Below are 17,391 nucleotides of genomic sequence, written 5' to 3'. Positions count from 1 at the left end.
TCCTTTCTCCATTCTGTTGTCCAATGAATGCACTGTTGCCAGTGCCTTCTCCCCAAAGTACTCCTACCACCAACACAACAGAATGGATAACGTAATCATTAAAAATAGCCATGAAGAACTGTGGTTAAGAACTCGTTAAAAATAGCCATGAAGAACTGTGGTTAAGAATGCAGAGGGAGTAAATTTTATAACCATACTTGTACAAGCGAAAGGATTTTCTGCGTTGCAAAGAGGCACACACACATATACACTTTTATCTGTTTGGCAAGAGAAATTTCTCAGAGTTGCCCTTATACGAGGTTTACGTAGAAAGTTAAAAAATTTTTAAATTATAAAAAATGAGTTATCCTTTAATGGTATATAGGCGCTTGACAAGACGTTCGTTTTGAAGGAACTGAAAAATAAACAGAACCCTGGAACACTCATCACTTCACTGCACTTGTGTACGAGATAGTTTAACAATTCTTAAAAATCATTTATTCGTTGGTTTTCAAAGGGTTAATCCTTAGTCTTCTACTTCGGGTGACGTATAGAAGTTTTAAAGTTCACTCGGAAATACGATTAAAAACGCAAAGGCCATTTTAGAACGATTTTCGGAACTTACAAGGGCCATCTAGTCTCAATGTCTTTTTTTCAAATAAGTTTAATGGTAAACACATCAATATTCACTAATAGTTTTCATTCACATTATTTCTTACACAGCATGATATCATAAATTTAATATACTATGACCTTTGTTTAATTCTATTCAAAAATATTTAGTATTATTTAACATTATGTATTATTATTTAGTATGCACTAACTCAAACAGTTAAAAGAATTTTCAACGCATTACAATATACTTAAAACTATTACATATCACAATTATTTATATAACATCTAACTCGAATGTAATTAGTTTTTTTCATTACACGATGAATAATGCTTTTCTATGATATTCATGAAACGAATTTATTTCAACACACCCTTTTAAAGAATAAAATTTGCGTAATTACATGTATATATTTCACTATATCGTAACTGAATGAAACTTTTATCAATGGAACAATATCATATTTCGAGATATTCACATTGAAATTTAATCAACATAACAATCAATAACATGATACTAATACAACACGGAAATATCACATACAAATCAAATTGCAATAAAAAGAGAAGTAAACATTTTCAAAATATTAAATTCAGCATCATACTTACAACTACAACAATAGTAATTATAATACTCTACATTTGTCACATTCCGGTTAGACATTAACCAGGAATGGACTGAGCAGTGGATGGTTTCTCAGACCATTACACTTTAATAGTGGCTGCCCTCCTAACTTTGGAAGATACCACCCACATTATCGTTAATGTTATCTGTCCCCCATCCCCGAGATGAGGTTTAAAATATAGAATAAAAGTTTAATATTAAAAAGAATATAGAAGGGTATAATACGAAAATAGCCTACTCCGGGCTTTAAACAAATATAAAATTACCCAAAATGGAAGGGAACCTCATGTCATGCCTTGGTAAGCCACTTGGCATATTATTGCTTATTCAATAAAAGGCTTCGGCCGTCCGGAAGTCACATAGTAGGTCACGGACGCCTACTAACGGCAAAACCATATATAAACATATCGAAGTGTATATACTTTTTTATCCCAACTTACTAAGTTTAAAATTTACAATATGGTTTAGTGTAAATGACAAAGCATAACTGGAACAATTAAGTCATCTGTTAAATATTTCAAATATTTATCACATTCTATCGATCTTTTCAGTAACTTTTCGATGTTTTCGTTTCGACTCTTGCTACGGTTAAATACAGATAAATCTACTTTCACAACATCATTAAAATTCACATGAATTGTTGTTTTAGGTTCACACAAATCTACATTTAGACAATTTGGAGTTATGGACTGTAATTCTTTTTCATGTACATGTTTTTGGCAAGTTCTAACCAAAGTTGTTTAGTCTTTGAGTGGGTTTCCAAACTTTCATACGATCTATTGGACGAGTTCCTAATGACTCACCAGTAAGTGGGTCTATCAGTTCAAACACCTTATCTGTATCCTATTTTTTACAAAGTAAAGGCCCCTTATACAGATGATAAAACTTGCTAATTTTCTTATCTACAGCTGAACTACGATGACTTTGAAGCAAAAAACAAATCATTTTCTTTTATAACATATTTACCTTCTTGTTTTTTATTATATTTTTCATTTCTTTTTCTAATGTTTTCTTTTCTACGAAAATCGGCAATTATAAGTCTATTTTCCCAATTTAGAGGTTGATTTTCATCATATTCATAATTTATAACTATTCCAAAATGCCAAAATACAGAATATTGCGGTTTTACATTGAGATGAAGACTTGCTGGACTTACTCCTAAACTGCTACACACAGAATAGTTTAGTAAAATAACAATCTGGGGAATATACTTCTCCCATGTTACATGGTTATCATTGCACAACAATTTAAACAAACGATTAGTTTCTCAATGAATTCTCTCCACAACTGAACTCTTTGGATGATACGGACTAACATAATGAATTTAAATCCCATATTTTTTTCATTTTTTCCTTGAAATTACTAGAAACAAAACAAATACCATTATCCATTAAGACAGACAACGGAACTCCCAAAAGTGGAAAATAATATTGTCCTAGGCATTTTAAAACGCATCTCGCGGTTCCATTTCTCATAGGAAACATTACATAATATCTACTAAAAACATCTAACACTGACAAAGCAAACTTATTTCCATTCTGAGAAGCTGGATACGGCCCTAAAATATCAATAGAAAGCATATCTCTTATGTTTTTACTGCTACAGTCTGCAAAAGATTAGCCGGAGGTGATGTTTCAGCTTTTGTCAATATACAATCCATACAATGGCTTATGAAAGCAATAACGTCTCTTCTTAATGACTTCCAATAACACACTTCTTTAATAAATGCAATTGTTTTTTCAGCACCAAAATTATCTTGCTCATGAAAGTACTTTCGGGAATCATGGAAGGAGATATACAAATTTTCCAAGAGTCTGGAAAATGATAATTTCTATTCAATAAAACATCATTACTTATAAAAAGTTTCAATGTTTCTGTTTTTCACTTTTACATACGGGTCTTTGGGATTACGCAAAAACTGAATTTTTTATACTCGGAATATTCTTGTTGTTTGGTTCTCAATTCTTGGGCAGTAAGATTTCCAAAACATGACGGCAAAACCTCAAATTTATTAATTTCATGTTGTTCAACTTTTGTTTGTAATATTACCCGTGAGAGAGTATCACTCGCCTGATTATCTTTAGCCTTGATATAAATTATTTCTACCTCGAATCCTTGAATTCCAATACTCCATCTCGCTAAACGTGAATTCCAATTTCTTATGTTATGGAGGTATACTAAAGAATGGTGATCGGTGTAAATTTTTTATGTCTACCATACAACAATTGACCCCATTTTCTTAAACCGACAACAATTGATAAAGCCTCTTTTCCAGTCGTTGTGTAATTCTTTTCAGCTTGTTTTAAAGTTCTACTATGAAACCCAAGAATATGGCGTTTCCTGAAACAAAATATTCCGCCAAGCCACTGAACTACAATCTCTAATGATACAAAAATCTTGATCTAAACGAGTATGAGCTAACAATACTTTTTGAGCTAAATTATGTTTCAATTGTTGAAAACTAATTTCACACTCATGATCCCATATCCATTTTTTTCTTTCTCAAAAGAGCAAACAAAGTTCAGATTTATGTGCAAAATTACTAACAAATTTTGAGCACCATTGAAACAAACCAAGTACTCGTTGTAATTCTTTGAGATTTCTGGGTCGTGGAAGATCCTTTATACATTGTACGTACGATGGATCTTTTGTTATGCCTTGCGAATTTACATTAAAACCCAAAAAATTAAATTTTGTGTTACAAAGTGATCATTTTTAAGATTCAACGTCATTCTTTCTTCATGTACTTTAGTAAATATTTCATCTAACAAACAAATTTGTTCTTCGAAAGACATTGTCGGTACTGAGACGTCATCAACATAACACTCCAATTGATCATACAATCCGGAACCTAACACTGTTTGTAAACAACTCATAAAAGCTACAGACCCATTTAAGTATGCAAAAGGAACACATGTAAATTGATACATTTTGCCGTTCCAGTAAAAGGCTGTGTAAGGTCTACATTTATCAGACAAACTGACTTGCAAATAGGATCCAACAAAATCAAGACAACTAACAAATTGAACACCTTAAAATTTTAACAATAGGTCATCAATTTTGTTCACTTTTAACTGCTTAAGTTTTACATGCTTATTCAAAAAGGTCAAATCGACTACAGTACGTAGTTTTGATGTATTCTTTTTTGCTACACATAACGGATGAGCGTGAATAGACACACATTCTTCTACAACTCCGTTTTCAAGCCATTCTTTTATTTGTTTTTCTATGTTATCTTTAAATTTAAATGGTAAGGGATATTGTCTCTTAACAATAGGTTTGTCAGTGTCAACTTCGATAGTGTATCCGAAACAATTACATTTACCTGGCACATCACTGAACACACATCTATGTGTAATTAACAAATTTTAAAGGTGTTGTTTTTGTTGGTCATCAAGATCAACAATTTCATTTACTTTTTCTTTAATGTCACCTACAGAAGGAAAATGTTCAGTTTCTGGACTATTATTTGCTCCTACAGTTTCTGGATTGGTTTGATTTAGAAAATTGATTTTGTACATACCATGAGATTCTTTTATTTCATTTTCAATATCGCTAATCTGTTTTCCATACAACTCATACAAAAATTTTGATTCCTGTACTAAATCGAAATTTAACTCTTTCAAAGATTCATTATTTACAACAGGATTTTGGTATCTTTCACGTAAATGCTCATATGTTTTATCTCTTTCATTAATTTCGTTTCACCATTCACTCATACATTGTTGTTTTTGCTTAAGCAAATTCTTTATTACGGGACTTTTACTTTCTAAAGGGTGGCTAACATCTTCAGACTCACTTTCACAAGAAATTTCTGAATCATCAAAATTAGTGTCTTTTACATTGTTTTTAACTCAAACTAGTGACCTTCTCCCTTTTGCCTTGTCAAAATTTTAACTTGGTTACTATTCCCAGAAGAAGGCAAATTACAATCGACTCTGTCAATTTTCTATTTCATATGTATCCTAACGACATTCTGGCCGTGGCCTAACACAACGATTTTCTCAGCAAAGTCTATCTTTGCCCTTGCCAAGGTAAGCAAATCTCGGCCTAACAAACAAGAACAATTTAAATCATTTACAACCAGAAACCTTACGTCATACATCAAAGGCCCTATTTCTAAACAGAGGATAACTTCACCTTTTACTGATTTCATTCTTTTACCAGAATAATCAACAAGTACAATACGGGAAGAGGTTTTTAATTGAGCATTAGAAACAATGGCAGAAATAGATTTCCACAATTTAAAGCTGAGCAGGCTAGCAGATGCTCCAGAGTCGCACAAAGCGTAAAATTCTTCATTAAATATTTTTACCTTTATTTCTGCAGAGCCTGTGACGAAACGATTTGTTTACAATTTCTATTACTTTCCCTTTCATCCTCGGATGAACTTTAATCACTGTCCCATTCTACAATATTTAAAAGTTTCCTTTCAATAGTAACATACACAGTATGACAACCATTATTGAGTGCATTTACGTTATTACCAGAACTTTTACTGACTTCCCTGTGATGAGCACCTTCCACACAGGGAGAGTTTAGTTTGGGTGCGGGAAACGAACTTGTCAGGTTGAATTAAAAGGAGTAGAATTTACAAAGGGAGGTCTTGGAGACCTAAAATTTCCTTGATTTACAAAATTTGGAAAACCAGGTTAATTTCCAGGCATTTGGCCGTTAGAAGAATACATTCCAACATTACCATTCGTATTTACAGATTGATTATTTCCATTTGAAGACTAATAAAACTGGTTACCCATTGGGGAATTCACTCTAGGTGGGATTTCCTTACTACAACTGCAAGAATGCGCATCAGAATGCACTTCATCGTTATTATTATTATTATAGTTGTTGCGTTTGGTTTTCTTAAATCCACGTCTACGCTTGTTATTTTTATTTTGCTGAGTATTTTCGTGTGGAAATTTATTACCGTTTCCATTATTCTTACGTTTCTTATGATTCTCATTGAAATTACTATTAGTGGATGTCACATGGTTAATTTTCACGAACTTATGGTTAGATCCCTCTAGTATCAGATCTAGGAATGGCTTCCAGTTTCTTTATAACTTGTAACACGGTCGACAATGTCAAAGTGGTAAGAGTAGTAAGTTGACGTCTGAAATAAGGTAGAATTAAATTCAGCACCATACTGATAGCAAGTGGTTCTCTAACGTCAGGATTGATTTCCTGTATTTTATTGCATCTATAGGAGACAAAGTTGTACATACTTCCATCTGTTTTTTGATCATACGATTTATTTTGAAGCACCATTAACTTACTTGCTTGCACTTGTTCATTCTCAAATTCAGCCTTAAATTTCTTCTTGAACTTTTTGAACGTATCAAAAGAGGGAAAATTGTTAATATACCAATTGTACGCGGATCCCGTAAGTAAAAACTTTATGATATCTAAGTATTGGCTACTCGGAATATTCATAATTGAAGCCTGATCTTTGAACTTTTTCAAAAATGCAGTCGCGGTAAGTTCGTTCTCATGAACTGAAAACTTTTCAAATCCTTCTAAATCTCTAAGATTCACAGAATCTCTCCTATCTAATTCTATTTTTTATTTTCCGACGGTTTTCGAAAGAACGTAACTTACATTCCTCATTAGAACTACTAGGTTCAAGAGTACTACTACCAGAATCAGAATACACTGAAGTACCTCTTCGCGTATTTTTGTCAATGTGATCGTCTATTCTTTCTTTTTTAACTCGAACAGTCGGAAAAAACGTAATTAGAATGTGGGAAGTTTTTTTTTACCAGACTGTCTACAAAATATTGTTTTATTTGTTCTACATCGTTAACAATAGCCTCAACTCTGCTACTATTATCAGCCTGTGTTTCTTCCAATGATTTTTGCGATATTACCGTAGTTTCGCATTCACTTATACGGGAATCAACTACCTTCTGAAGTTTTGACATCCAATTTTCACATTTATCCGTCTTTTCTACTAGTTCGCTATGCACACGATCTACCTGACTTTCTAGAGATTCCAGTTGACCATTCAATGTATCCATTCTGATTTCACACTTATTTTCTCTTTGATTAAGCGCAATTAAACAGTCATCAAGAGCGTTCATACATTTTGAAAACTCTTCGTTTTGTTTTTTCGTAACGTTTAACTTTTCGATAACAAACTCTACGTTACATTTATTGATTTCAGATTGTATTTGTTCTGTGTATTTCGCAAAAATTTCTTCGCAAGAACATTTCACTTTACTTATCTCAATTTGCAACTTTTCCTCAAAGTCGGAACGTAAATTCTCTATCTCTTCCGTGACTTTCTAATTAATAGAAATGAATCCGACTTTATTTTCTTCTGTAATTCTATCTAACCTATCATGTAATTCCGCGTTTGATTTTTCAAATTTTTGATTTACATTCACTGACAATTCATTACAGGCCTGAAGCAATGTTTGTAAATTAAGATTTTCACTCTCATATATGCTGACAATTTAAATACACACAATTAGGAAATATAATACTAATACTGAAAGTACCATTAGTGCATATTAAACCAACTCAATATTTAACACACAAGAAGCTACACGTAAGCACAATATATGTAACTAAAGGTTACATCAGTTCCGTTAACGGGCGCCATTTTGTGGCTGTCCTGGGTTCCATGCTTGCTCGTCCCTGTTCGGGAAGTCATTTTGTGGCGGTATTTCGTTTATTACACACTGATGCATTCCGCTGCTTTACTATTAAAATGTAGGCGGAAGGGTGAGTAATAATACAGTGCTTTTGTTTCAGTGGTTAGGAACATTACCGTCATAATACCCTTGCACTATTGTTTACTTTGCGGGTTCCCCCAGCTACACCTCGCTGGATCCACCATGCAATAGTACCGTTCTTTATTGCATACCGGACCCGCGCACAGATACACCTAGTGGCACCCACAAAGCTAACCTGTCACAACCATCACTTCCAACCTACTTACCCAGAATTCGGAGACTAGAATGTGCTCGTGTAACCCAATGTAAGGACACAATATTAAGCTGTATTTACAACGTTAACACTAAGTATTTAACTACACTTATGAACGGAACATGGAGTTACTAGTTTACTTAAAACGCTTCATTTTCATGCATACAGGAAATCAATGTCATGCATATCTAAAAATTTATATATATATTTCCACTAGACATTGTTAAATACTTGTGGTAATTATTTGTATTCTAATCGTAATCTAATTTTATCTTTAACTAAGGCCCTATGTGATTCGCGGTTCACATTCACGTAAACATCTTCTTAGAGAGAAAAACCCTTTAAATTTTAACTTATGTGTATGAGAAAATTTCTTCCATCTTCTTTTCACGAGATCGCATCGTTCCCAATATTTTCTTTTCTTTAAATATAATCTTCTTATTTAAATTTATTAGTAGTGATAAACTTATAAATTTCGTGATTCGAGGTACTGAATAATTTCCGAAGTTGTCCTTTCTCCATTCTGTTGTCCAGTGAATGCGCTGTGGCCGTGCCTTCTCCCCAAGGTGCTCCCAACACCAACACAACAATGGATAACGTAATCGTTAAAAATACCCATGAAGCACTGTGGTTAAGAATGCAGAGGGAGTAAATTTTATAACCATATTTGTAGAAGCGAAAGGATTTTCTGCGTCGCAAAGACGCACACATATTTAGTATCTCACAAGCCGTTCAACTTGGATAGCTGAAATTCAGTATATTAATTATTATAAATAAACAGAACATGTCCTAGCATTTTTTTAAAAAAATTCTCTTTTATTGAGGGAGCATTTTCTGTATAGTGCATGACAGAAGTCTTTGATTAGGTAATGGCGACTGCTTTGAAACAATTCCAGAGTATGAGAATTAAATTTGTCATATCTGTAGTTTAGTGTGGAGAAAAAAACTTGTGAATCAAAGGTTTAAAAACAACTCACGTTATTAATATAAACTATGCTAAAGATCATTCACTTATATCATGATGAGAGAAATACGAAAGAAGTTTTGAAACGAAGAAATAGAATGTAAAACTTTCCAAGCGGAAGCAATGAAACCTGCGGTAAACACACTAAAGACGAATCACTTAGTGCATACTGATTATTATTCGGTGGTGAAAGCGCTCGACCAGTAGTTTGAAGGTACTCGGGTCCAATCCACGTATTTTTTCTTTCCTTTAGGATTTTTGTTAGTATTGATCGGCGATAACACACTTTTATTATTTTCAGATTTTGATTACTAGGATGTTTCAATATTTGAACTAGAAATCTTCAATAATAATAATAATAATAATAATAATAATAATAATAATAATAATAATAATTACCTCGTAGAAGATTAAAAGATAGGAGCTTATTATCGTTCAGGTCATATCATTACAAGCAGAAATGTGACGTTTGGCAAGAATATTTCGCTTTTGTTTAATGTTGCTGACGTGAAAGCTAATTTCCCATCTCGTTCCTAAAAGAAAACAAACAAAATCGGCATTTAATTATCAATACATTCGAGACGGGACGAAGCTAGCTCAAATGTATCGTCTTGTTTTGGAGATAAGAATCGAGACGATACGAAAAGTATCGTAAACATTTCTCGTCTTACCTCGATTCTCGAAATAGTTTGTATCCATTCTCTAAGTAACAATTGCTCAGAAGAGCTTAATCTTATATGGTATTTTGTTAAATCGTATTTCAGAGTTCGTTTAATTATGATCTGTGTAGGTATTTTTGCAGCAAAGCATTAGCAATTACCTCTGCACATCCTAAAAATTAGTTTATTATATGCCTTACTGTTCAATGATATTCTATCATTTTTATTACAGTTATTTTCTTTAATACTTTCTACATGAAGCTTTAGTGGAACACTTTCGTTGGGTAGTTGCAGATGTGTGTCTTGGAGGTACTGATCCCCTCCCTGAAGTCCCAACTTTTCTGTACGTTTTGCCTCATGTAGGAGCAATTTAAAAAATTCAATACCATTATTATTATTATTATTACTGACTTGTTGTGAATTTAATGGTTCCACCCATCTCCCGTTCAGTGGTAGTCCGGGGGAAAAGAAGCAATTTTTAGCTGTTCCATGATTTTTGTTATATATAAAGTTTTTCAGCTGCTCTTATATAATTTTGGGGTACTGATTTCGAATCCGGTGAGTGCCACTCTGTAAACCAAGGGTAAACTTCGCAAATGGGGGGTAAAGAAGGATGCTGTTCTCTTACTTTCCATGTCTTAAATTACTGGATTATCTCAGTATAGTTTCATTTCCTCACATCCTATTGACAGTAGAATGCCAATTCATGCATATGTTATAAGTAACCATACTAGTAACCAATTAATGGAATTTGATAATTTTCTCGCAAATGTCAGGGTTGCCAACTGTCAATAAAATTTACAAAAATATTTTTACAGAATATTTTATTTTACAAATTTTTCATGTAGAAAATGTAAGAACACGAGAAGTATCATATATATTCCAAATATACACTCCTTAAACTTTCATATGAGCTATGAATAAAAGCAAGACAATCACTATCTAGAAGGGAAATGGGAAGTACGACTTTTGACTTCTAAATATAATTAGTAGAATAATAACACATTCCGAACAATTCAAATACATATATATTTCTTGTAGACTATTTCCTCTTTGTCTCTTTATCTTTTGTGAATAGCCTTAAACGTGTTCGTTGTGTAGAAATTATAGTTTTGAACAGTGTTGGAAACTATGACGGAATTGTGTTTTTCTCGTATTTTTGTCGAACTTTTTAGTGATAAAAACGTAAAAGTTAATGAGATCTACGTAAAGTATATGCAATATTTTTATTTACTCTTCTTATAATTTCAGACGAGCAAGGGAGGTAAGAAGTCTTGCTTCATTACAAATTTTGCTTCATCAACGTAGGATTATTTTTCTTCTCATGTAGTAACAGAACAATAACTTTTTACACATTAAAACAAACGAAAAGTTTTCAAATTACGAACATGCGAACTTATGTGTTATTTATACGAGATCGTAAACTAATTTATATCTGATAAGAATCAGACTGGTTCAAAATTTATGGCTGCTGAACACTTAATAAGGCACAAAAAGTGTGTCTGTAATGGGATATGAACAAATCAGTTTATTGAAAGTACGTACATGAGATATGGTAATGGACTTGCTGGTGTAACTGGATTTACCCTAGAGTCGAAAACGTACTGGACGCTGCTAAAGTGGGAACACAGTAGCTGACTGACTTTGTGTGTAGATGGTCTGGAAGTTTTCACCAAAGTATTTCCAAGAGAACTAAAACAATGTTAAACGTTACGAAATCAGTGAAATTAGTCTCAACTGATAATTATAATTAACCACAGTGTTGTTTATGCTCGTACAATGGGCATGGTCGTATCATGTCATCATATTAATGTGGATGATATGGTTTACCATAAATTAGCTCCAGTTCCAACTGCTCTGTTTAATAAGGGCGAAATGTGAGAAACCTCAAAAAGTGTGCTTCAACACAATGAAATTATAAGAAGAGTAAATAAAAATATTGCATATACTTTGCGTAAATCTCATTAACTTTTACGTTTTTATCACTAAAAAATTCGACAAAAATACGAAAAAAACACAATCCCGTCATAGTTGCCAATACTGTTCAAAACTATAATTTCTACACAACGAACACGTTTAAGGCTATTCACAAAAGATAAAGAGACAAAGAGGAAATAGTCTACAAGAAATATATATGTATTTGAATTGTTCGGAATGTGTTATTATTCTACTAATTATATTTAGAAGTCAAAAGTCGTACTTCCCATTTCCCTTCTAGATAGTGATTGTCTTGCTTTTATTCATAGCTCATATGAAAGTTTAAGGAGTGTATATTTGGAATATATATGATACTTCTCGTGTTCTTACATTTTCTACATGAAAAATTTGTAAAATAAAATATTCTGTAAAAATATTTTTGTAAATTTTATTGACAGTTGGCAACCCTGACATTTGCGAGAAAATTATCAAATTCCATTAATTGGTTACTAGTATGGTTACTTATAACATATGCATGAATTGGCATTCTACTGTCAATAGGATATGAGGAAAATGAAACTATACTGAGATAATCCAGTAATTTAAGACATGGAAAGTAAGAGAACAGCATCCTTCTTTACCCCCCATTTGCGAAGTTTACCCTTGGTTTACAGAGTGGCACTCACCGGATTCGAAATCAGTACCCCAAAATTATATAAGAGCAGCTGAAAAACTTTATATATAACAAAAATCATGGAACAGCTAAAAATTGCTTCTTTTCCCCCGGACTACCACTGAACGGGAGATGGGTGGAACCATTAAATTCACAACAAGTCAGTAATAATAATAATAATAATAATGGTATTGATTTTTTTTAAATTGCTCCTACATGAGGCAAAACGTACAGAAAAGTTGGGACTTCAGGGAGGGGATCAGTACCTCCAAGACACACATCTGCAACTACCCAACGAAAGTGTTCCACTAAAGCTTCATGTAGAAAGTATTAAGGAAAATAACTGTAATAAAAATGATAGAATATCATTAAACAGTAAGGCATATAATAAACTAACTTTTAGGATGTGCAGAGGTAATTGCTAAAGCTTTGCTGCAAAAATACCTACACAGATCATAATTAAACGAACTCTGAAATACAATTTAACAAAATACCATATAAGATTAAGCTCTTCTGAGCAATTGTTACTTAGAGAATGGATACAAACTATTTCGAGAATCGAGGTAAGACGAGAAATGTTTACGATACTTTTCGTATCGTCTCGATTCTTATCTCCAAAACAAGACGATACATTTGAGCTAGCTTCGTCCCGTCTCGAATGTATTGATAATTAAATGCCGATTTTGTTTGTTTTCTTTTAGGAACGAGATGGGAAATTAGCTTTCACGTCAGCAACATTAAACAAAAGCGAAATATTCTTGCCAAACGTCACATTTCTGCTTGTAATGATACGACCTGAACGATAATAAGCTCCTATCTTTTAATCTTCTACGAGGTAATTATTATTATTATTATTATTATTATTATTATTATTATTATTATTGAAGATTTCTAGTTCAAATATTGAAACATCCTAGTAATCAAAATCTGAAAATAATAAAACGTGTGTTATCGCCGATCAATACTAACAAAAATCTTAAAGGAAAGAAAAAATACGTGGATTGGACCCGAGTACCTTCAAACTATTGGTCGAGCGCTTTCACCACCGAATAATAATCAGTATGCACTAAGTGATTCGTCTTTAGTGTGTTTACCGCAGGTTTCATTGCTTCCGCTTGGAAAGTTTTACATTCTATTTCTTCGTTTCAAAACTTCTTTCGTATTTCTCTCATCATGATATAAGTGAATGATCTTTAGCATAGTTTATATTAATAACGTGAGTTGTTTTTAAACCTTTGATTCACAAGTTTTTTTCTCCACACTAAACTACAGATATGACAAATTTAATTCTCATACTCTGGAATTGTTTCAAAGCAGTCGCCATTACCTAATCAAAGACGTCTGTCATGCACTATACAGAAAATGCTCCCTCAATAAAAGAGAATTTTAAAAAAATGCTAGGACATGTTCTGTTTATTTATAATAATTAATATACTGAATTTCAGCTATCCAAGTTGAACGGCTTGTGAGATACTAAATATGTGTGCGTCTTTGCGACGCAGAAAATCCTTTCGCTTCTACAAATATGGTTATAAAATTTACTCCCTCTGCATTCTTAACCACAGTGCTTCATGGGTATTTTTAACGATTACGTTATCCATTGTTGTGTTGGTGTTGGGAGCACCTTGGGGAGAAGGCACGGCCACAGCGCATTCACTGGACAACAGAATGGAGAAAGGACAACTTCGGAAATTATTCAGTACCTCAAATCACGAAATTTATAAGTTTATCACTGCTAATAAGCTTAAATAAGAAGATTATATTTAAAGAAAAGAAAATATTGGGAACGATGCGATCTCGTGAAAAGAAGATGGAAGAAACTTTCTCATACACATAAGTTAAAATTTAAAGGGTTTTTCTCTCTAAGAAGATGTTTACGTGAATGTGAACCGCGAATCACATAGGGCCTTAGTTAAAGATAAAATTAGATTACGATTAGAATACAAATAATTACCACAAGTATTTAACAATGTCTAGTGGAAATATATATATAAATTTTTAGATATGCATGACATTGATTTCCTGTATGCATGAAAATGAAGCGTTTTAAGTAAACTAGTAACTCCATGTTCCGTTCATAAGTGTAGTTAAATACTTAGTGTTAACGTTGTAAATACAGCTTAATATTGTGTCCTTACATTGGGTTACACGAGCACATTCTAGTCTCCGAATTCTGGGTAAGTAGGTTGGAAGTGATGGTTGTGACAGGTTAGCTTTGTGGGTGCCACTAGGTGTATCTGTGCGCGGGTCCGGTATGCAATAAAGAACGGTACTATTGCATGGTGGATCCAGCGAGGTGTAGCTGGGGGAACCCGCAAAGTAAACAATAGTGCAAGGGTATTATGAAGGTAATGTTCCTAACCACTGAAACAAAAGCACTGTATTATTACTCACCCTTCCGCCTACATTTTAATAGTAAAGCAGCGGAATGCATCAGTGTGTAATAAACGAAATACCGCCACAAAATGACTTCCCGAACAGGGACGAGCAAGCATGGAACCCAGGACAGCCACAAAATGGCGCCCGTTAACGGAACTGATGTAACCTTTAGTTACATATATTGTGCTTACGTGTAGCTTCTTGTGTGTTAAATATTGAGTTGGTTTAATATGCACTAATGGTACTTTCAGTATTAGTATTATATTTCCTAATTGTGTGTATTTAAATTATCAACATGTGTGAGAGTGAAAATCTTAATTTACAAACATTGCTTCAGGCCTGTAATGAATTGTCAGTGAATGTAAATCAAAAATTTGAAAAATCAAACGCGGAATTACATGATAGGTTAGATAGAATTACAGAAGAAAATAAAGTCGGTTTCATTTCTATTAATAAGAAAATCACGGAAGAGATAGAGAATTTACGTTCCGACTTTGAGGAAAAGTTGCAAATTGAGATAAGTAAAGTGAAATGTTCTTGCGAAGAAATTTTTGCGAAATACACAGAACAAATACAATCTGAAATCAATAAATGTAACGTAGAGTTTGTTATCAAAAAGTTAAACGTTACGAAAAAACAAAACGAAGAGTTTTCAAAATGTATGAACGCTCTTAATGACTGTTTAATTGCGCTTAATCAAAGACAAAATAAGTGTGAAATCAGAATGGATACATTGAATGGTCAACTAGAGTCTTTAGAAAATCAGGTAGATCGTGTGCATAGCGAACTAGTAGAAAAGACGGATAAATTTGAAAATTGGATGTCAAAACTTCAGAAGGTAGTTGAATCCAGTATTAGTGAATGGGAAAGTACGGTAATATCGCAAAAATCATTGGAAGAAACACAGGCTGATATTAATAGCAGAGTTGAGGCTATTGTTAACGGTGTAGAACAAATAAAACAATATTTTGTAGACCGTCAGGTAAAAAACTTCCCACATTCTAATTACGTTTTTCCGAATGTTCGATTATAAAAAGAATGAATAGACGATCACATTGACAAAAATACGCGAAGAGGTACTTCAGTGTATTCTGATTGTAGTAGTAGTACTCTTGAACCTAGTAGTTCTAATGAGGAAGGTAAATTACGTTCTTTCAAAAACCGTCGGAAAATAAAAAATATAATTAGATAGGAGAGATTCTGTGAATCTTAGAGATTTAGAAGGATTTGAAAAGTTTTCAGTTCATGAGAACGAACTTACCGCGACTGCATTTTTGAAAAAGTTCAAAGATCAGGCTTCAATTATGAATATTCCGAGTAGCCAATACTTAGATATCATAAAGTTTTTACTTACGGGATCCGCGTACAATTGGTATATTAACAATTTTCCCTCTTTTGATACGTTCAAAAAGTTCAAGAAGAAATTTAAGGCTGAATTTGAGAATGAACAAGTGCAAGCAAGTAAGTTAATGGTGCTTCAAAATAAACCGTATGATCAAAAAACAGATGGAAGTATGTACAACTTTGTCTCCTATAGATGCAATAAAATACAGGAAATCAATCCTGACGTTAGAGAACCACTTGCTATCAGTATGGTGCTGAATTTAATTCTACCTTATTTCAGACGTCAACTTACTACTCTTACCACTTTGATTTTGTCGACCGTGTTACAAGTTATAAAGAAACTGGAAGCCATTCCTAGATCTGATACTAGAGGGATCTAACCATAAGTTCGTGAAAATTAACCATGTGACATCCACTAATAGTAATTTCAATGAGAATCGTAAGAAACGTAAGAATAATGGAAACGGTAATAAATTTCCACACGAAAATACTCAGCAAAATAAAAATAACAAGCGTAGACGTGGATTTAAGAAAACCAAACGCAACAACTAAAATAATAATAACGATGAAGTGCATTCTGATGCGCATTCTTGCAGTTGTAATAAGGAAATCCCACCTAGAGTGAATTCCCCAGTGGGTAATCAGATTTATCAGTCTTCAAATGGAAATAATCAATCTGTAAATACGAATGGTAATGTTGGAATGTATTCTTCTAACGGCCAAATGCCTGGAAATTAACCTGGTTTTCCAAATTTTGTAAATCAAGGAAATTTTAGGTCTCCAAGACCTCCCTTTGTAAATTCTACTCCTTTTAATTCAACCGGACAAGTTCGTTTTCCGCACCCAAACTAAACTCTCCCTGTGTGGAGGGTACTCATCACAGGGAAGTCAGTAAAAGTTCTGGTAATAACGTAAATGCACTCACTAATAGTTGTCATACTGTGTATGTTACTATTGAAAGGAAACTTTTAGATGTTGTAGAATGGGACAGTGATGAAAGTTCATCCGAAGATGAAAGGGAAAGTAATAGAAATTGTAAACAAATCGTTTCGTCACAGGCTCTGCAGAAATAAAGGTAAAAATATTTAATGAAGAATTTTACGCTTTGTGCGACTCTGGAGCATCTGCTAGCCTGCTCAGCTTTAAATTGTGGAAATCTATTTCTGCCATTGTTTCTAATGCTCAGTTAAAAACCTCTTCCCGTATTGTACTTGTTGATTATTCTGGTAAAAGAATGAAATCAGTAAAAGGTGAAGTTATCCTCTGTTTAGAAATAGGGCCTTTGATGTATGACGTAAGGTTTCTGGTT

Source organism: Thermobia domestica, chromosome 15 (genome assembly GCF_964235325.1).
Source record: "Thermobia domestica chromosome 15, izTheDome1.hap1.1, whole genome shotgun sequence".
Classification (NCBI taxonomy): Eukaryota; Metazoa; Arthropoda; class Insecta; order Zygentoma; family Lepismatidae; genus Thermobia; species Thermobia domestica.
This window is presented reverse-complemented; position numbering follows the sequence as displayed.